Here is a 22486-nt window from a genome sequence, read left to right on the forward strand (position 1 = left end):
CCCGGATCAGCCACGTGCAAGGCAAACGCTACCCACTGTGCTATTGCTCCAGGCCCCAATAAGTGACTTTTTTGAAAGGTAAGAGGGCCCTTTGGAGAATTGAAGGGAGGCAAGATAAAAATCTGCTCCATTTATTTCATTTATGAATCTTGTGCTTCTATAAATCTGAACCCATAAATTATATTAACTCAAGAGTGAAAGACCTTCCTGCAAACACACGTGCCTACACCATGTGTATATGTCATACATATATTAATGGAGGTAGGAGGGATACTATCAGAGAAATAGAAAATAATTAGACTTCTTTACAGAAAAAAAGTCTTTCAGATGCCCTGACTACTGGAGATTTTTCTTGCATCTTAATACATCTCCCAGGTGTTAGTTTTCTATCTTGCTGTCTTTCTAAATGTCATCTTCACTGTCCCAGACTCCCTGCTATCATCATTCTACTCTAAAACTCAAATGCAAGTTCACATTTGGCACCAAAAAAATCCATCAGTATATTCAACTGACCCAAAATGACATTTTTATAACCAGATACACAGAAGACTGGTGAAGGACCCTTTAAAAATTAACACTTTTTTTTAGTTCAATACATTTATTCCTTTAGTTGAAAGACCTCCAATGGAAAGTAATAAAGGGTCTCAAGATTTTATGAACCTACATGTTTTTGGAGCTGAGCTTTTCAAGTTTCTTGAATTAAAAACAAAAACAAAAACTGTTTTAAGGGTACCAACAATTACTTTTCAAAGCATTTCAAACTATTAATTCGGCAAATATAAAAAATTGGAGAATTTTCTCCAACATTTCCTAAACTCAAATTCACCCTAGATAAGGTAATTCTGGCCTGCAGGAAGATATGATGCAACAAAATATGGTGATATATGTAATGCTACGGTGGGAACATGTGACAGCCTGTAGTTTATGGAATGCAAGAAATTTTGGTTAACACATATTTTTAATACAAATTTTCTTTTCCACCATGGCACAGATTTTATTATATCAACTTAAAGTTCTAGTTCTATCAAATACTAATGTTCTTCCAACTTTCCACATTCGCCTGTTTTTCAGCAACATCTAGTCTCAGCAACATCAAAAAACCTCAGCCTTGAAACTTTTTTTTTTTTTGGCTTTTTGGGTCACACCCTACAGTGCTCAGGGGTTACTCCTGCCTGGCTCTGCACTCAGAAATTACCCCTGGCGGTGCTCAGGAGACCATATGGGATGCTGGGAATCAAACCTGGGTTGGCCTCGTGCAAGGCAAACGCCCTACCTGCTGTGCTATTGCTCCAGCCCAGCCTTGACACTCTTGAAATTCTACCTCTGCTACTATATAGGAAAAAAGAAAAGTGGATTAGACAAAGAGAGAAAAAAAAAGTGAGAGGAAGAAAGGAATGGAGGGAGGATGGAAGGAAGGAAGGAAGGAAGGAAGGAAGGAAGGAAGGAAGGAAGGAAGATCCAAATTTGGAGGCTGATGATGCAGCTCTGTGAAAAGCACATGACTTGTTTGCATGAGACATGGGTTCTATCACCAGCAAAGTACAACTAAAAACAAACAAAAAAAAACAAAAAAACAAGTGATTTGTTTAAAATCATATCTAGAATCACAATCACTAAAACACAGCTTACAAGTCATGAGTTCTAGACCTGCAGTCAGCAAACCTGAACTTTAACCCATTGAAATAGCTTTCTAGCTTCCAAATAGAGCCGCTTCTGCCCTGAATGTCACATGAGAAATCTAAACTTAGATAACCTTTGTGTCCCTGTAACTACTCTGCTTCATAAAAAAACACAGGAAATCTCATCAGCCAATTCCAAACACCGAGCTAACTCTGGATTATATATTTATTTTTGTGCTCCTTATTCATTTTTTAAAAATTTTTATTCGTGAGACATCATAAGGTACAGTTGTAGACTTACAAATTTTTGTGCTTGGGTTTCAATTATACAATGATCAAATACCCATCTCTCCACCAGTGCCCATTTCCCACCACCACGGATCCCAGTATCCCTCCCACCCCCCTACCCCCCTAATCCCAACCTGCCTCTGTGGCAGATCCTTATTCATTTTTTATTTTTCTCTTTTTCCTTGTTTTTTATCCTATAAAAGGCTTCCTGGCTTCCATTCTGTAGTTCTTTCAACCCTTGGTAATAAAGACTGCTTGCTTCATGAAGAGCTGAATGAAGTCTGCTCTGCTTGAATCACATAAATTGTCTCAAATTACTTTTCTTAAAAAAAAAACAACAAAACTTTTGGACCACACCCAATTCAGTGCTCAAGGAGCTACTCTCACCATTACTCAGGGAACTATGTGGTGCTGGGGAAACCTAGGTTTCCATCATGCAAATATCTGTGCTCAGGGATCACTCCTGAGATGCTCAGAGGACCAGATGTGGTACTGGGGATCTAGATGTGGTACCTTGCATTTAAACCAATGTCAGTAATGTGTAAGGCAAGCAACTTACCTCTTGTGCTACTTCTCCAAACCCTTTTAGAAAACTTTTAACAAACCAAACTGGGGGACAGAGTGATATAGCACTGGTGGTGGGGTGTTTGCCTTGCAAGTGCCCAACCTGAGTTCAATCCCCAGCATCCCATATGGTTCTCCAAGAACCACTAGGAGAAATTCCTGAGTGGAGAGCCAGAAGTAATCCCTGATGTGACCCAAAAAGTAAAAAAAAAAAAAAAAAAAAAAAAAAAGCAAAACCCCAAACCTATGGAGTGCTATAGGCAGATGTTTCTCCTTCACAAGGTTGTTATAAAGATTAAGTGGGGGAAAATATTTCAGTGTGAACTTACAGTGTGCACTTAAAATCACTAGTATATAATTAATCATGCATTTGTCAAATTTAGTTGTAAGATATTTACATTTTGCAAAGTATACTTCCATCATCTGTCTGTGCCACTGACTTAATATCTTTCATTTTCTTTGTACGTGTGTGTGTGTGTGTGTGTGTTTGTGTGTGTGTGTATTTTGATCATTCCGGATGGTGCTCAGGGGCTCTTCCCAGCTCTGTGCTCAGAGATTGCTCCTGACAGTGTTCAAGGAACTATCTAGTGCCAGGGGTCCAGGCAGGCTGTGCAAAGCTCAGCCCTTTAAGCTATCTTTCTGGCTTCTTTTTGTTTGTTTGTTTTTGTGATACTGGGCATTGAAACCAGGTACAGATTTTATATCTGCCTTTTATATAACTATACCTTTTACGACAGTGAGTATTTTTCATCTTAGAAAAATTTATCACAGTGTCAGATAAAGGAGGAAAGCAAAGAATAATTCCATTTAGAAGGTTCAGTCTCTTGTTAGTGTTACACTTAGACATTTAACTCAAGTATTGATCCTTCTTTGCATTTAAATCAATTTTAGATATTAACAATGGCTAATCTAATCTCTGGTGACCCTATACTTAACATAAGAATACAAATCATGGACATCAAGGACATATTAAATTCAACTAAAAGGCATTTTTTTCTCTTAAATCTTTGAGGGTATTGATCAAACCCAATGTAATTTCTCTTTCCAAATGGAATTCCGGCTCTTATGTGAGAATGAGGAAGTAACAACATCCCCTGGCAAGGGCATCAGACCTCCCTGACTGGGTTAGGATGTCAGTGGAAAGAAGGAAATGAAAATTAAACATCACAGTTGAAGCACAGATGGGAATCTGGATAAGCTGATCACCCTATATTTTGATTACTACATTTGTTAGGGCTAAATGCCTGGTCTGTGTTGAGGAATGATAGTTACTCTGCTTAGAAGAAAGGAAATGAATGATTCCATCAACATTGTGATGTGGTTGAGAGTTATCTGCATCAAATCTAGCCGTGCTTGGGATATGTTGAAAAATCTTGATCTATTTAGAAGGTTCCAGCTTGGCAGAACTTTCTTCCCTGTCAGCACTCAGCAAATCCTTTGAAATGGATAGAACCTTTACAAAATCAAGGGGAGAGGGATACAGATGGAGTAAATAAGACTCCAAACATTTCATAAAATTTAAATGCTTTTTCCACCAAGTATACTCCTCCCATGATTCGCTTCATGCTCATTTTTAAAGGAAAGACATTCAGTGAATCAGAAACTGGAAGTTGTCTCTAATGAAGTCAACTGCTTCTCTGTTAGGATGTTAGTGATTTGCAGAGTTCTCTCAGTCTCATTCTTTCCAACCTCATATTGTTTGCACTGGGCCAAGGTTAAGCTCATGGATCGCCAGACTATTCTTCTAGTTCTTCCTACAATGATCAGTGCTGATCTTTATGTAGTTTGCTTTACTACATCAAGCAGTTCTTTGTTTCTAACATCCATGCTTCATTCATAATATTTCACCAATGCACTCATAAAATGGGATGGATTCCTATTGTATTGGAAAGTTGATGATTTTGTCTTAATTTTCAGATGAAAACATTTGACTCTCTTCCGAAAAAAATCAAATTCTGCTGTTCAATCACCAACCCCACATCCCCCAAGACAAGCAGTGTCACAGGACGTATGGAATCTGAACACAGAATTCTACTGTCCTTGGTACCTTGACCCTCTGCTTCTCCCTAGTGTAACAATGGCTTGTGCCCCCAAGTCTATCTATATGGAAACAATCTGTGATGAAATTTAGCCAGTGTCTGAAGTGTATTGACATACTAGAAATTCAGAGTCAGGGGGTGCACCAGAGAAGAGCCACTTTACTTTTACATTTGACCAGAGAGCCGGCCTGAGCACTTTTACCAATATTCCAAAATGAATCCCGCCATCCACTTTCCTAACCACCAACACAAAACCTAGCTCTAATCAGGGACAGACAAAGAGAACCCAACTCAAGCTGCCATTGAGAAAATACTCACTGCTGGTGGGCTCTTGCCCTTCAAGGGAAGAAAAATCACACAGCAGGGCTAGGGTACATGGGAGCAAGTACACTTACTTTCTCCAAGCCAAGAGAAAACCCTGGGCTGTGGGAATCCCAGCCTCCTGTCTGATTGCCCGAGTTTCTTCATTCCAGTGCACATTCTTTTTCTTCCAAATATTTCAAACTTTACACAAAACAAACTTTAAAGTTGCTTCTGATTCTGAAGAAAACTGGACAACAAAGAGGAGGACCCTTAGCTTGGGCAGGTAATGGTGGGCAGTTAAGAGTTTGGGGCTCTCGGGCTGGAGCAATTTGCCTTGCACATGATCGACCTGGGTCTGATCCCCAGTATCCCATATGGTCCCCTGAGTACTGCCAGGAATAATTTCTGAGTGGGCTCTTGCCCTTCAAGGCAAGAAAAATCACACAGCAGGGAGTAACCCCTGAACATCGCTGGATGTGACCCAAAAAGTCAAAAGCAAAAAAAAAAAAAGAGTTTGCTGCTCTCCCATATATCCAGGATATGTAATTCATCCAAGAGAAGGAAGTTGAGCACTTTTGGAGCTGTAGTACCTGAGGAAAATAAATCTTTCTTTATTGAGTTAAGGGAAAACCATTATTTCTCCACCTATTGAATGGTACCAAAAACAGTTGCCTCAGATTATCTAAGTCATCAAGCCCTCTTACTGGGCCATATAGGTGTTCAGAGACAGGCTAACCCCCCCCTGGCCTAAGAGAGAGAGAGAGAGAGAGAGAGAGAATCCCTGACTGTGTGGGGGTGCTGAGTTCAATCCCACTTTCTTGATTTAAAAAGAAATAGGGGCCATAAAGATGACACAGTGGTTAAGGCACCTGCCTTGCCATGATTGTCCCTGGTTCAAACCCTAGAACCAGTTATGATTCCCCCAAGCATTGTTGGGAGTGATCCCTGTGTGCAGAGGCAGGAGTAATAAGCCCTGAGCACCACTAGATGTGATTAATCCCCAAACTCTCCAAAAGAGACGTAACTGAGATGTCCAAAGGGATAAAGTACATTCTTTGCAGTGGGAGCCTTATGTTTGTTCTCCAGCACTGCATGTTTTTCCTAGCACTCAGAGAAGCAGTGTTGAGCACCAAGCTGGGAGGAGCCCCTGAGTGCCACCAGGTGTTAGCTCTCAAAAGAAAGACATAGCCTAAATACAGATATGCAAATTAAAATATTTAAAAGATATCCTTCAGATACTTGTATTTTTAAATCTGCAAGGAAAGAAAAGCCAAAGTGGGGGGGGGGGAAAGAGTTTTCAATGTTAACATAGTTCAATTGGGTTTTCCTGTTTTTTGTTTGTTTGTTTGCAATTATAGCACTGTCCTCCCATTGTTCATCAATTTGCTCGAGTGGGCACCAGTATGTTACTGTTTTTGGCATATCGAAAGCGCCACGGGGAGTTTGCCACCCTCTGCCATGGAGCAGAACACTCTTGGTAGCTTGCCAGGCTCTCCGAGAGGGACAGAAGAATTGAACCTGGGTTGGCCACATGCAAGGCAAATGCCCTACCCGATGTGCTACTTAGCATAGTCCAATGGGGCTGGAGCAAGAGGAGAATAGTGAACAGTGCTACGGCATAGTTCAAATACTGGAATTGGCAATGAACATATTGAAAAAATAATCAGATTATGGTTTTTTAATACTTTTTATTTATTTTCTTAAAATTTAATTTATTTAAGCACCATGGGCTGGAGCGATAGCACAGCGGGTAGGGCGTTCGCCTTACAAGCGGCCAACATGGCCGACCCGAGTTCGATTCCTCCGCCCCTCTCGGAGAGCCCGGCAAGCTACCGAGAGTATTCGATATGCCAGACACAGTAACAACAAAGTCTCCAATGGAGACGTTACTGGGCCCGCTCGAGCAAATCGACGATCAACGGGAGGGCCTTTACCTTTACCTTTTAAGCACCATGAGATAGAAAATTCCAAAATAGTTTATGAGTGAGTTTCAGTCATACAATGTTCGAGCACCTATTCCTTCACCAGTGTCCATTTCCCTTCACCAATTTCCTGAGTTTCCCTCCCATGTCCCAGCCTGCCTCTATGGCAGAGACTTTTCTATTTTAATTTTTTCTATTAGGTACTGTAGTCGCAACACTGTTGCTAAATGGTCTTCATGCATATCATTTTGCCTCCTTTCAGCTGTCACTGTCACTGTCACTGTCCTCCTGTTGTTCATCGATTTGCTCCAGTGGGCCCAGTAACACTGTGAGACTTGTAACTGTGTTTGGCATATCGAATACATCATGGGTAGCTTGCCAAGCAGGTGAGATACTCTGCTGGAGCGATAGCTCCTTTCAGCACTCTTTTTTTTTTTTTTGCTTTTTGGGTCACACCTGTCAATGCACAGGGGTTACTCCTGGCTCTGCACTCAGGAATTACTCCTGGTAGTGCTCAGGGGACCATATGGGATGCTGGGAATCGAACCCAGGTCAGCCACGTGCAAGGCAAACGCCCTACGGGCTGTGCTATCATTCCAGCTCTCAGCACTCTTCTTGTCTAGAGTGATCACTCTCAGTATTATTGTTGTAGATAATTGTAGATAATAATCTTCTCTGACCTAATTGCCCTCTTCACATTTTGGCAAGTTTTCCACCAAGAACCAATCCTCCTGGACTTCATTTCTATTGTCTTTGGTTATTATTCTCCTACTATGTTTCTTTATATCTTGCAAATGAGTGTATCATTTTTGTCTGTCCCTCTCCTTCTGACTTATCTCATTCAGCATTATACTCTCCATGTCCATCATGTACCAACAGATTCTATGATTTCATTTTTCCCTAATGGCTGCATAGGATATTGTGTAGATATACCATAGCTGCTTTATCCATTTATCTGTTCTTGGTCACTTGAGTTGTTTCCAGATTTTGGCTATTGTAAATAGTGTGTCAATGAATATAGGAATGCAGATACTTTTTCTGCATTGTGCATTGGGTTTTTTTAAAAAAATTTTAGGTTATTTAAAGTTAGCTTAGTTATTTAAAAGCATTCAAACAAGAACTGGAGAGATAGTACAGTGGGTAGGGCACTTACTTTGCATATTGCTGATTCAGGTTCTATCCCCAGTACCCATAAGCTCCTTTAAACTTGACCAGAAATGATGCCTGAACACAGAGACAGGAGTAAGCCCTGAGCACCGAGCACCATAGTTGTCTGGCCCCCAAACCAAAATAAATAAATAAAATAAAAGTACTCAAATATTATTTAGCATTTTAAAATATCTAATTTCTTTCTTATTTTGGGTGTTTGGGCCACACCAGAGATGCTCAGAGATTACTCCTGGCACTGCACCTATCACTGCTGGTGATATTCGGGGGATCATAGAGGATGCCAAGAATTGAACCCAGGTTGGCTACTTGCAAGGCAAGTGCCCAACTCACTGTACTATTGCTCTAATTACTTTAAAAAAAACTATAGCACTAATTAGTATTGTTTTATACTGTAGAGCTATCAGACCCACCACCAGAGTGTAAAGACCTCTCTGCATTATCCCGAGACCTCTTCTATTCATGCTTAACAACCTGAGATCACAGTTCTATTGATCATATCTTAGGGTTTGTTTCCATTGAGGAATTGGACTTCTTGGGGTTCATTTTGTTTGGGGGCCACACATAATGGTGCTCAGGGCTTATTCCTGACTCTGTGCTCAGGGATCACTCTTGGTGGTGCTCGAGGGACCATAAGGGGTACTGGGGAATCAAACCCAGGTCTTCTGAGTAGACACCCTGAGTAAATACAAGGTAAATACCCTACCTGTTGTACTATCTCTCTGGCCCCCATACCATGGTTCTTAAGTCCTCGACATTTGAATAACCTTAATGAAACCTGAAAAGGAGCCATAAATTCTTAAAACTGTATGAATAAGTGCCCGGAGGAATAGTATAATAGCTTAGAATATCTCTCTCACAGGTACTAAGTTCAATTTCCAGGGGCTGCCACAATGCACTGAGCACAATCCTGGAAACTTTATTTGTGCCTAGCTGCTCCGCTATCGGTGGTCCACGGCAACTGATTTCTGACTGCACCACAGAAATTTCTGGTTGTCGTGCGTGTATGAGCACGACAGTTCAAAGAAGATGTAACTCCTGACTAGCACTGCAACTACAGATATATGAGCACCACAGTCAGGAAGTGTGACTCTTGGTGAGCACCTGTGTGAGTACTGTAGTGCCCCCTGGTGATCTTTCTAACCAGAATGTGCATGAGCACCACAAGTTAACAGTGAAGCCCCTGTGAGTACATGTGCCAGCACCACAACTAAAGGAGTACAATCCTCACCATGTAAGGATTGGTGAACATGTATGAGAGCACTGAAACCTGATCTCAAACTCGGAGTAGCACAACTGAATGTGCAAGTACCATAGCCAGACATCTGGCCATCTCAACAACAACAATTAAAATAGAAAGAAAGAAATGGTTTGACGGTTGGAGAGATAGTACAGGAAGTAATGAGTTTTGCCTTACATGTAGCTAATCCCAATTCTAAGCATCACAAATGGTCCCCCAAGGACTACTGGGGGTCACTACTGATCATAGAGCCAGAAATAGCCCCCAGCACTTCTGTTTATGGACCCAAAACCTCTACCAAAAAATTGTATGGATATTCAATACAATAGTATGGATAATTTGATCTATCTATCTATCTATCTATCTATATATATCATAGTACAGTACTATCTCTTTGTTCCCCACACCCCTTGGGGATCACTTCTTACAGGGTTCAGGAAACTATATGTGGTGCCAGGGATTGAACACAAGTCTGCTGCACTGTCTCTGTAATCCCTATTATTTAAGAATATTTTATCTTAATTTACTTCACAGCGTGTGGGTGTTTGCCTTGCATGTGGCCGACCAGGCCAACCAGGCCAACCCAAGTTCGATTCCTCCGCCCCTATTGGAGCTATTGCTCCAGTCCTTAAAATATGTAATGTTTTAGGGGCTGGAGAGATAGCACAGTGGGTAGGGCGTTTGCCTTGCACGCGGCCGACCCGGGTTCGATTCCCAGCATTTCATATGGTCCCCTGACCACCGCCAGGAGTAACTCCTGCAAAGTCAGGAGTAACCCCTGTGCATTGCCAGGTGTGACCCAAAAAGCAAAAAAAAAAAAAAAAAGTAAGGTTTTAAATATAACATTTTATAAATAATATAACAATTTAAGTTAATATGAAACATAAATAAAATCTATATTAACAATAAAAGCTATGAAATGTTTATGAATAAATTTAATAAGAGTTTTGCAAGATTTGGGGCTAGAGCAGTAATACAGCGGGTAGGGCACTTGCCTTGTATGCAGTCTACCTGAGTATGGTCCCCAGCATTCCATATGGTCTGCCAAGCCCAACATGAGTGATCACTGAATGCAGAGCCAGAAGTAAGCCCTGAACACCACCAAGGTCACCTAAAAACAAAAAACAAACAAAAATGTTTGCAAGATTAAGCCATTCAATTTGTGGTGATCTATTTCACTTTCCTGTAGGGTTTTTTCATTTCCTGTAATAAGTCACCACAAATTGAATGGCTTAAAACAACAGGAATTTGGGCTGGAGAATTGATTCAAATAGCTGGAGTCTAGCCTTTGCATGTGGGACCCCAACATCTAATCCCTGGCACTGCTAGGAGTGACCTGTGGGTACCAAGCTAGCAGTAGCTCCACCAGTCCTCTCCTGTGGTCCAAAAACTAATGAAACAAATAAGAATTTCGTATCCTATAGTTCCAAAAACTGGAAGTCCTACAGAAAGGTGTTGGTTGGGCTGGTTCCGTTATATAAACTCTGAGGGAGATGCTGTCCGCACTCTCTACTAGCTGCTGATAGCTGGTATTAATTCTCTCCATCTTGTCTGCATCATTTCTCCAATCTGTAACTCTATTTTCACATCTGTTATATCTTCTTCCTCTCTGTTCTATGTACCCTTTTCTGTCTCTTATTAGGATATGCTGTGAATTTAGAGAATATCCTAGTCCCATAGGATTTTATCTCAATTCTTTTATTATATCTGAAAAACTATTTCCAAATAAGCTTAAATTTGGAATACCAACGTATTATAAACCATTTAATAATAACGTAGGATATTTTTCACAAAATTAGAGGGCCAGCGTGATGGTACAGTGGTTAAAGCATTTACCTTGCATGCAACAGTTCTTAATACAATCCCTGGCAACACTTATGGTTGTTTTTGTCCATCAGAAGTGATCTGTGAGCCAGGAGTAAGCCCTGTGTTCCACTGGGTGTAGACCCCTAAAATTTTTTTGAGATAATCAAAATCTATGTCAAGAGTAGCCATCTCTGGGGATTCAAAATGTTAAATTATACTTTGCTATTTTGGAAAGCAGATGGGTGGGAAACGTAATACAATTTGGAGACAACCACTGGACTAGAGCCATTACCACCTGGATTCCACAGAACGTCAAAAGATCGCGTGGCTGCCCACCTATGAGACGGTCAGACTTCTTCGTCAAGACCCTGAACAATGGGCTTGAGGCTCTTCGTGTTCCTGGAGCAAGCAGATGCCATTAGGCTACATTAGCACACAACAGGGACGAAAGGAGACGTTACTGGTGCCTGCTCGAACAAATAAATGAGTTAAGGGATGTCAAGTGATCAAGTGATCAAGTGATTTTGGAAAGCGGGCTCTGGCCCCAATTTCTTAAAAGCACATGGACGTTATGGGTCTGGAACAATAGTACAATGATTAAGGTGCTTTTCTCACAAGGGGTCATCCTGTATTCAAATCCTGCCACCACATATGGTCTTCAGCACACCATCAAAAGTGATCCCTGAACACAGAACCAGGAGGAAGCCTTGAACACTACTAGGTATGACCTCTCCTCCAAATAAAAGTAGGATAGACAGTCCTTTAAAAAAGATAGACAGTTCTTTAGAAAAAACTAAATTCTATGCTGTACATTAGCAACATACCTTAAACAAACAAACAAAAAACATGCAGATAACTTAAAGCTTAAGAATGGGAAAAAGATGTAGCATAAAAACACTAATAAAAATAAGGCTGTAAGTAAATATAAGAAGGAAAAAATAAATGAAATCATGAAAAAAAAGTAATGTGGAGTTCATGCCCAATTCAATCAGCTAATCAGTGGCTGAAAAAATAGCAGTACTCCTACATTAAATAAATAAATAAATAAAAATAAAAATAAGGCTGGCAGGAGGGTGCAGTACTGCCAGCAGGTCAACCTGTACCCACAGGGCTAGTGCATCAGCAGCCTGATTGCCTTCAGTCTTTCTGATACTCCAAGATTGCTGCTGTGCCTCTGACTGGACCCCAACAATTTGGGACCAAGTTTTCAAAGAAACTAAACAGAAGTTAGGTTTGTGGAAGCCACACCCACAAACCACCTCCAGCTCAACTATATAAGCTCATTTATTGGCCTTGTTTCAGAAATCCATGAATAAATCTCAAAAGAGATCAAAAACTACAGTTAATTTCCAACACAGCAAAGCTGAACAGACAAGAGTAAATTGGAGGGGGGCAGAGGGGCGGCTGAGCCCGCCCAAACAGAGTCCAGGCAACCTCTTGCTCCCATAATCTCAAATCACCACCATGCCTCTGGCTGAAATCCATCACCTCAGGACAGACCTCACTGAGATATTAACCCGTTGAAAATTCTGGTATGCAAGTTTTATGACTGAAATCTCCAGGCTTTCTGGGGTTGGGTTGAGTTAATCCCCACTTCTCTATACTCCTGGAATCACTGGCAGTCACCTCCACAAATCAACTCTAGTTCCACCATGTAAGCTCTTTTACCAGCCTTGCTTCAGAGACCCATAAATAAATCTCAAAAGGGATCAAAAGTTGCATTTAATTTCAGCTGCGAATGCGGCCATGTGCTTCCGGGAGCTGGGTTTTATAGTCTCTGGGTCTTGGCCATTGATGGGATTACACAGCATCAGGGGGCCAGTTGGTGGGTGTGACCCCTGCCTACTGGAATATGGAGGATCTGGGTGGAGGATGCTCAGCCCTGATCTGAGCAGGCTTGGAGATCTCAGCCCCGGGAGCCGCATGCTTTTGTTCCTCTGCCGGTACTTTCATGAATATGGAGAGCGGTCTCAGCATGGTAGTGGCTGGTTTTGGAGGTTTTCGGCTCCGAAAGTTGGTGAAATATGCCTGGGCAGGGCGAAGCCAGAGGAAACTCTGGTGGAGGTCTGTAGTGGTCCTGACGTATTGCAAACCATAATGCACAAAAGGAAAACGAGAGCGAGCCAGAGAGAGAAGAAAAGAGTCTGCCATAGAGGGAGGCTGGGGGAGGGGGTGGAGTGTGGGGTGTTGGGGGTTGTTGGGAGGAAAATAGAGGGCATTAAATGGTGGGAAATGTACATTAGTCAATGGATGGGTGTTGGAATATTGTATGACTGAAACCCAATCATGAATAGCTTTGTAATGGTCTATTTCACGGATATTCAATAAATATTTTTAAAAAATAAACAAAGTTGACATTATTAAATGACATCAGGATGTATTTTCAGGCAAGAGGTGTTATTATAAATAAAAACATTTCATAATAGTAGAAGGGTTAGGACAATGGGAAAACCCAACAAGGAGACATTTATGCGGACATAATACTAGATTAACAGAGTCACGGTCACAGTGGTCCTCCCGTTATTCATCGATTTGCTTGAGCGGGCCCAGTAACATCTCCATCATGAGACTTGTTGTTACTGTGTTTGGCATATCGAATACATCACAGGTAGCTTGCCAGGCTCTGCCAAGCGAGCGAGATACTCTCAGTAGCTTGCTGGGCTCTCCGAGAGGGGCGGAGGAATTGAACTCGGGTGGGCCATGTTGGCCGCTTATAAGGCAAACGCCCTACTGCTGTGCTATCACTCCAGTTCCAGATTAACAGATTAACAGAGATGAAACAAAAATTAAGTGGATAAGAAATAGACAAAAATCACAATGATAATGGAAGATTTAACACACACACTAGAAACAAGAAAACCAAAAATCAATAAGGATATATTTAAACAACACTATTAAGCAATGTGGCCTAATTGATATTTATAAAACACTTTATCCAACAACTGCAAAATATACTTTCTTTTCAAATGTGCACCAAAGATAGGCCTTCTGCTGGATCATAATGTAGGGCTTAATAAATTTTGAAAAGCTGAAAACATACATAGCATATTCACTAACTACTAAAAATCATCATTTCAGAGTCTCCTGCCTCCGCGACTGGCTGTTCTCACCGGGGTCCCTTGGAGGGGGGTGGGTTGAGTTTCCCTCCCTGCCCTGAGCAGAGCCCCGGCAGCCGAGGACCTCCAGAACCAGCCACAGCCATGCCGAGACCACTCTCCACACGTCTGGACAAGCCTCATGCATGAAGGAACCGGCAGAGGAACCCAGGCATGTGGGTCCCAGGGCTGAGATCTTCAAGCCTGCTCAGATCTGGGCCTTCTCCACCCAGATCCCCCACCTTCCAGGCGTTACACCCACCAGCTGCTGCCGGCGCCAGGTGGTTCCCATCAACGGCCAGGACCCAGAAACTATAAAACCCAGCTCCCGGACGTCTTATTATCTCATTTTTACTTTGGAGAACCCAGCAGGCTACCAAAAGTATCCTGCTCACAGGGCAGAGTCTGGTAAACTTCCCATGTCGTACTCAATATACAAAATACCAGTGACAATGATAGGTCTCATTCTCCTAGCCCTGAAAGAGCATTGAATATGGCTCTTTTAAAATCTCAGGGCTAGGAAGGAGACGTTGTTACTGGTGCCTGCTCGAGGCAATTGACGAACAACAGGATGATCATGGTTGTGATTGTGACTAAAAATCATCACAGAAATAGGTAAAAGGTAAAGGTAAAGGCCCTCCCGTTGATCGTCGATTTGCTCGAGCGGGCCCAGTAACGTCTCCATTGGAGACTTTGTTGTTACTGTGTCTGGCATATCGAATACTCTCGGTAGCTTGCCGGGCTCTCCGAGAGGGGCGGAGGAATCGAACTCGGGTCGGCCATGTTGGCCGCTTGTAAGGCGAACGCCCTACCGCTGTGCTATCGCTCCAGCCCATCACAGAAATACAAGCAGAAATCCAAAAATTAAGAAACATATTTGTAATTTTCATTGTTTTTACTTTGGGGTAACACCTAGCAGTGTTCAGAAATTCTAGCAGTGTTAAGAATTCAGGCTCCATGCTCAGTGTCACTTTTTTTGGGGGTTCACACCTGGGTTACTCAGGGGTTACTTTTGGCTCTGCAGTTGGGGGAACAAATGGGATGCTGGGGATTCAACCCAGGTCGGAGGCATGCAAACCAAATGCCCTACTTGCTGTAGTATCATTACGAACCCTCAGTGTTGCTCTTAAGTGTTTGAGGGATCCATACAGAGTCAGGCATCTGACCTTGTGGTTGAGATATTTCTTCCTCCACCCCCTTTTTTTGGAGAGAGAGTGGGATTTGGGTTACATCTGGAAGTGCTCAAGGTTTGCTCTTGACCCTGAGCTCAGGGATCACTACTGGTGGGACTCATAAGAACCGTATGTGGTGCCAGGTATTGTAGCCCTGCTGGCTGAGTGCAAAGCAAGTATCTTACGTCCTGTGCTATCACTCTGGCCCCAGATTTGTACCATTTTTTAAAAGCCCTGGTTCAATCCCCTGCACTACTGAGCACCAAACTCCTGTGCACCATCAGGAGTGCCCCTAAGCAAGAAGCTGGGAGTAACCCCTGGGCACTTCTGATGTTACTTCAAAACCTAAAAAGAAATGAAATATTTGGGGCTCAGAGAGATAGCACAGAAGTGAAGACTCTCGCATTCCAATGACCCTGGTTCCAATCTTCTGCATTACGTAAAGGATTCTGCATCACTGCCAGGGATCACTGCTGAGTACAGAGCCAGGCACAGTCCCTGAGCACTGCTGGGTGCAGCCCAGTATCCCAAATCCTTTCCCCCACCCAACAATCAAAAAAGTAGTCTGAGTTTGGGAGATGCGAGGTCAAAGTTTATTCCCACCCAGGATTAGCACCCTGAGCACTGCCCAGTATGGTAACAAAACAAAGAAAACAAAAACTTTTTCCTACTCCAAAATTATAAAGATGTTCTCCTATGTTTTCTTCCACAAGTTTGATTATTTTGATTTAACGTTTATATTTATAAGTCATCTTTTAGTTTTATTGTTTGTGGCTTGTTTTGCTTTGGGGATATACCAGTGACGCTGAGGGTTACTCCTCGCTCTGCAGGAGTCATTTCTGGTGGTGCTCAAAGGATCATGTGAGATGCCAGGTATCAAATCCAGGTCAGAAGCATGCAAGGCAAGAGCCTTACCTGCTGTCCTATCTCTCCGGCCACTATATATGAGCCATCTTTTAATTAATTTTGTATATGGTATTGAGTCAATTAAAATAATTTTTATTGTGATTCTGTGATTTCCAATAGTGTATTTAATGGATTCTTATGCACATAATTCCAATACTATACCCAACATCAGTGTGCCCATCTTCCTCCCCCAAGGACTCTAATCTCCTCCCTTCAATTGTGTGAATCAGTTATTCCATTGTGTTGCCTTTGGATCTTTGTTGCTGTATATATATATATTTTTTTTTCTTTTTTGGGTCACGCCCGGCGATGCACAGGGGTTACTCCTGGCTCTGCACTCAGGAGTTACTCCTGGCGGTGCTCAGAGGACCATATGGGAAGCTAAGAATCGAACCCGGGTCGGCTGCATGCAAGGCAAATGCTCTACCCGCTGTGCTATCTCTCCAGCCCTGTTGCTGTATATTTTTAAGTTCCACGTATGAGAGAGATCACTTGGTATCTGTCCCTTTCCTTCTAACTAACTTCATACAGCATGACATCCTCTAGTTCCATCCATGTTGCTGCTAATTGGGCAGTTTTATCTCAGAGATGCATAATATTTCATGTGTATACAAGCCACAATTTTTTAATTTATTCATTGGAAGTAAAGTATTTAAATTGTTTCCATATTTTGACATACTAAGTACAGTGATGAACATAGCTGTGCATATCCTTTTGAATTAGAAATTTTGAAATGTTTTTGTATTTAGGGGTTAGATGCCAAGAAATGGTATCGCTGGGTCTTATGTAGTTCTATTCTTATTTTCTGGACAGATCTTTATATTGCTTTCTATAGAGGCTGACATTCCCACCAATAGAGGGTGAGGGTTGCTTTCTAACCACAACCTGTCAACAAGGGCTGTTTCCAGATTTTTTGATATATGTCATTTTCATAGATGTGAGAGAATGTCTCGCTATTTTGATTTTCACTTCCCTAATCATGAATGCAGTAAACACTTCTCCATATGCCTATTGGCCATATGTACATCTTCTTTGGAAAAGTTGTTCATCTCTTCGCCCAATTTGAAAATGGGATTCATTGAATTTGTTGTTGAGTTTTGTGAGTACTTTATAGATCTTAGATACTCGTCCTTTATTTGATGTATCATGTGCAGATATTTTTTCCCGTTCAGCAATGTGTCTTTTTATTAGAGCTTGAAGTTCTTTCTCTGTGCAGAAGATTTTAAGTTTTATACAGTCCTATTTGTTAATTTTTGTTGTCTTTGCAGTTGTAGCCAGTCTGTTAAACTCCTCTATGGTCAGTTTCCTGGAGAGTTCCACTGTTTTCTCCAATGTATTTTTTGGTTTCTGGTTTAATCTTTAGATCTTTAATCCATGTTGAGTTTACTTTTGTGAATGGTGTGAGGTATGGTTCTAATTTCACTTTTTTTACATGTGGCTATCCAGTTTTTTCAACATCATTGTGAAGAGTCAAGTGTAAGCTCTGAACAACACCAGATGTGGCCTGAAAACCAAAGAAAGAAAAAAAAGGAAAGAAATATCTCAGCTACAAGGGACCTGAGAGATTGTTTAGTAGACAGGGAGCTTGCTTTGGATACAGCCAACCTGAATTCAGTCTTGGCACCACCACCAGGAGTGACCTCTGAGTACAGATCTAGAAGTAAGCCCCGGGTACAGCCAGGTATGGCCCAAAACCTAGAAGAAATGAGGCTATATACACAAATAGGATAAGAAGTCTCGGACTTCTTGTTTCCATTTAGTCACTTATACACTTTATTTGTAAAACAGAGCTAATAATACTGTTTCTTCCTATCTCACAAGAGAGAGAAGCCCTTTGAAAATCAGAAAGCATTGTAGAAATGCAAAGTTCCTGAAAAACATTCTTTTATTTATCAAAACTGTGTATTTCCTTTTTAATTTTAATTTGTGTTTGCTGCTGTGATTTTTTTGGGAAGAGGGGGTACATCAGTGCTCGGGGTACCATTTGTTGCCAGTATTAAAGTGGAATTTATTCCAGCCCTTTGAGCTACCTCCCCAGTCCTTGTGTTGTTTTTCTTAAATCACTGACTGACCCAAATTGTTTTCCCTGTTATATATTTGAACCTATTTTGCATTACATTTCTAAAAATGTAAGCTACTAACAAATCTCCACCAAAATGGATGTGGAAAAGGTTATCCAAAACATTGAGATCAATTCTAGATGCACTAAACTTTTGGAGACCATCATTTATTTGGAAATAGGCATTAAATTGTCCTTTCCTCTTTCATTGAATAACCAGCACTGAAATCCATTAATGGTAGCAGGCCATCAGATTTGGCTTTGATCTGTCTTGGAGATGGTTTGTGCTCAAGGTAGGAGTCAAATGAACTGGCAAAGTAGTACAAATGGTGCCCCTATTTACTTAACCCCAGAAGGAGTCAAAGAACAATCAATGAACAGAACAACATGATTACCACTTTGTAGACAAACGTGAAACCAGTTTAACTTTATGGCCTATTCCTGCTAGAAACACAATCTTGGGACCAGAGAGACAGCTCGGTGGACAGAGTGAATGCTTTGCATGGAGGAGGAGAGGGCTGACTCACTAGAATGACCAAAACATATAGCCAAGAGTAGCCCCACCACTGGGTGTGGCCCAAAAACCAAAAAAAGAAAACACCATCTTCCTGTCAGCTGCCTTGGCTACTGTCCCCAATTAACTTATCAGAGACTCAAAAATAGAAGGCAGCTTCTGCTCTGTTATATAATAAACAGCTCTTTATTTAAAATGACAATATTTACCTTTCCTATGGTGAGCTCCAGCAGCCTACTAGGAAGTGGGCAAACAGTAGAAACTCTTAACATGGAAACTTGAGAAAGCAGTTTAGCCAGTATGATTTACTCTAACTTTCTACTTGACCAACAAATAATTAGAAGATTCTTTCCATGTTTCTCTCTCATTTTACCTAGTTTGTACAGGATCATGAATTCCTCCTGACTTTGTTATTACCAAGCAACTTTTTCTAATAGTGGTGAGTCCTGAAACGTGCAAAACAGATGTGAGGTAGTGAGTTCACTAATAGTCAAGTATTGAAACAGATCTGGGGCTTTCCCATGCAGAGTGTTTTCAAGGGCCAAGGAGATGGTCCAAAGGGCTAGAACAAATGTGTTACAGAACAAAGACCCAGGTTTCATGCTAGTACCATCTGATATCCTGAGCACCACCAGGGCCAACTCTAAACACCAAACCAGGAGAAACATGCTCCCCAAAACATCCCCCCATGCACACCTCCCAGCGCCGTTGAGGATGGTTCAAAATAAACAGAAAATGGGGATGAAGAGATAATACAGCGGGTAGGGCACTTGCTTTGCACATGGCCAACCTGGGTTCAATTCCCCAGCATCCCATATAGTCCCTTGAGCACCCCCAGGTGTGATTTCTGAGCATAGATTCCTAAGTACTGCCAGTTGTGGCCCCAAAGCAAAGCCAAAAAGCCAAACAAAAGCCAGAAAAGGAATATTTTCTACTTAGACTGGTAAGCTTAACAAATTATACTTTTTGGCCACTTCCAAAAGCATTCTGCTATTATTTTCATATTCATTTTCAAATGACTGCTAAAGGGAGAAAAATGATAAAACTATTATTATGAATAATTTTATATTTTATTTTCTTCTTATAAGCAAGTGATTTGTCACTCCAGCCCCAAATCCTTTATGTACTTTTATAAGCAAATATAACGACTATTTGCAATGTAAACAACCACTCTTCTCTTCCTCTTATATTTTATTTTCCTTTTATTATATTAAGTCTCACAATGGAGATGTTACTGGTGCCCACTCAAGCAAATCGATGAACAACGGGAGGACAGTGCTACAGTGCTGCTTTATTATATCGCGGCATCTCTGCAGAAAATCTCTCTCTTTCTTGCAAATCCTGATGAAGGGCCATTTGAGATAGAGTATTCTAAAGAGGTCCTGCACATTAAAACAACATACGTTGTTTTAAAAACTGGTCTTTTTTTTTTTCTTTGGCTTTTTGAGCCACAACCAGGTGTGCTCAAGGATTACTCCTGACTGACCAGGCTGAATATTCAACACTAGGGTACTATACTGAGGTCAGGGAATATCAAGGCCACATCTGGAAATACTGGGGTGGGGGTCATGTGGTATATGTGTTGGGAATTCAACCAGGGTCTGCCACATGTGAGGCATTTACCCTATCCCTATTCTACCAACCTCCTCCTCCCACAGAAAAAACCCTTTTGGTTGATAATGTGGCACTCAGGGACCTGCACTCCTGTGCACTACGCATTATTTTTTATTCTTTGGTCAATGAAATTTGCTTAATTTTTATAACATGGGCTTGAATTTTTTGTTAGAGGGGTGTGTGTGTGTGTGTGTGTGTGTGTGTGTGTGTGTGTGTGTGTGTGTGTTTGGACCACACTTGTTTGGTCAGGGCTTACTTCTGGTTCTGTACTCAGGGATTGTTCCTGGCAGGCTCAGGGGAGAGACTATGTGCTGCAGGGGATCAAACCTGGGCCAGCAACAAGCAAGGCAAGCACCGTACCTATTGTACTTAGACTTTCTTTCTTATCTCATTCTCCTTATCTCCTTCACTGGAAGTCCATTCTATAGAAATAATCACTTAAACAGTACAAATTGCTGGCGAGGAATGTGTCTCTGTGTGTCTGTGCTATGAGAGATCAAGCCCACTGCTTCACACATACAAGGTGTGTATTTTACTACAAAATTCTTCTGACATCCAAAGATATTCTTCCCCCATGCAAGGTAAAATTTAATCTAAAATCTACTTTCAAAAATCACTCATTTGTAGAATATAAAGTAACAGAATGATAGACTAACACCCAAGAATAATAGTGATAAGGGCCAGGAAGATTACTCCACGGCTTGGAAACCAGGCTCACATGCTGGGGGGAAAGGCAGCTGGGAGAAAGGACCACTAAGTAAATGATGGTAGGAGGGCTCACTCGGGTTGGGAGATGTGTGCTGAAAGTAGACTATAGACCAAACATGACGGCCACTTAGTACCTGTATTGCAAACCATAACACCCAAAAGGAGAGAGAGTGAAAGGAAATGTTCCTACCAGAGAGGTGGGGGTGATGGTGGTGGTGGAAGGGATACTGAGAACATTGGTGGTGGGGAATGGGCATTGGTGGAGGGATGGGTACTCGATCATTGTGTGACTGAAACATAATCAGTGAAGTTTGTAAGTCTGTAACTGTATCTCACGATGATTCATTAAAAAAATAATAAAAATTAAAGTATCATCAAAGTAAAAAAAATTATACAGAGAAGGGGCTAAAGAAATAATACAGCAGATAGGGCATTTGCTGACCTAGATTTAATCTCTAATATCTGAGATGGTCCCTGAGCCCCTCCAGGAGTGATTCTGGGCACAGACGCAGGAGTAAGCCCTGAGCACAGCTGGATGTGACCCCAAAGTGAAACAAAATCATACAGAAAAACAATTAGATATAAATTTGAAGCTTAAACTTTAGTCTCATTCATATAACTTTCCTTGTAAAATATTTTTATCTCAGAGTGAATGTTTCTTCTCAAGGACTAGAACCCTGCTTGGGTGTATTACATAACCTGAAATGCTTGTTAAAATGCAGGTTCCACAGCCACCATCATGTAAACTAATTGGCCGAGCTTTACATATTTTATTTTTATAAAATTGTTCACAATAATTTGTTGCATTTAATATTCCAATACCAATTCCACCATCATTATACCTACCCACCACCATATTTCAAGTGTTGTCACCCGACCCCCAGACAGTGCCCCTACCAGGACATTAAATAATTTATTTTATATTATTTGTTATGAATAAGCCACTAAAAATGATTCAAAAAACTTCCCTTAGAGGAAAGTGTGTGAAGATTATTGTATTTCACCCTGGAGCCATTAAATCCTTATATAAGAGATTACTAATATGCTAAAAATATGGAACGCTTCATGAATTTGCATGTCGTCCTTGTGCAGGGGCCATGCTAATTTTCTCTGTATTGTTCCAATTTTAGTATATGTGCTGCCGAAGGGAGCGGGGCCACGCAGCTCTCCACCCTGCACCATACTTCTGGAAGTCCTGGAAACCACATCCATGTCCCAAAGTCTTCTAAACTCATGGGCCCAGTTCTACAGATAGAGCACTTGGCCATGTAATATTGACATCCCAGTAGGAGCAAACCAAATTAAATGGGAAAATTACATAGGAGCCAACTAAGCACAATAAACAAAAACAACACAGAAGATTCAACTAGCAACAAAGTGTTTAGTAAACTCTCAGATAAGGACTAATGACATGTGAGGTAAAAAAAATTTCACAATTTTTCTTTTACTGTAATATATTTTGATAATTCC

General features: G+C 41.3%; 1 non-coding gene across 1 annotated transcript; it reads right to left on the minus strand.

Moving 5' to 3' along the window:
* Window positions 1-22063: 22063 nt before the first annotated feature.
* On the minus strand, window positions 22064-22168 carry LOC130042159 (U6 spliceosomal RNA). The gene has a single exon (XR_008795133.1). It is a non-coding gene; the product is annotated as a U6 spliceosomal RNA (small nuclear RNA).
* Window positions 22169-22486: the final 318 nt, after the last annotated feature.

This window comes from Sorex fumeus, unplaced genomic scaffold (genome assembly GCF_029834395.1).
Source record: "Sorex fumeus unplaced genomic scaffold, SorFum_2.1 ptg000098l, whole genome shotgun sequence".
Lineage (NCBI taxonomy): Eukaryota > Metazoa > Chordata > Mammalia > Eulipotyphla > Soricidae > Sorex > Sorex fumeus.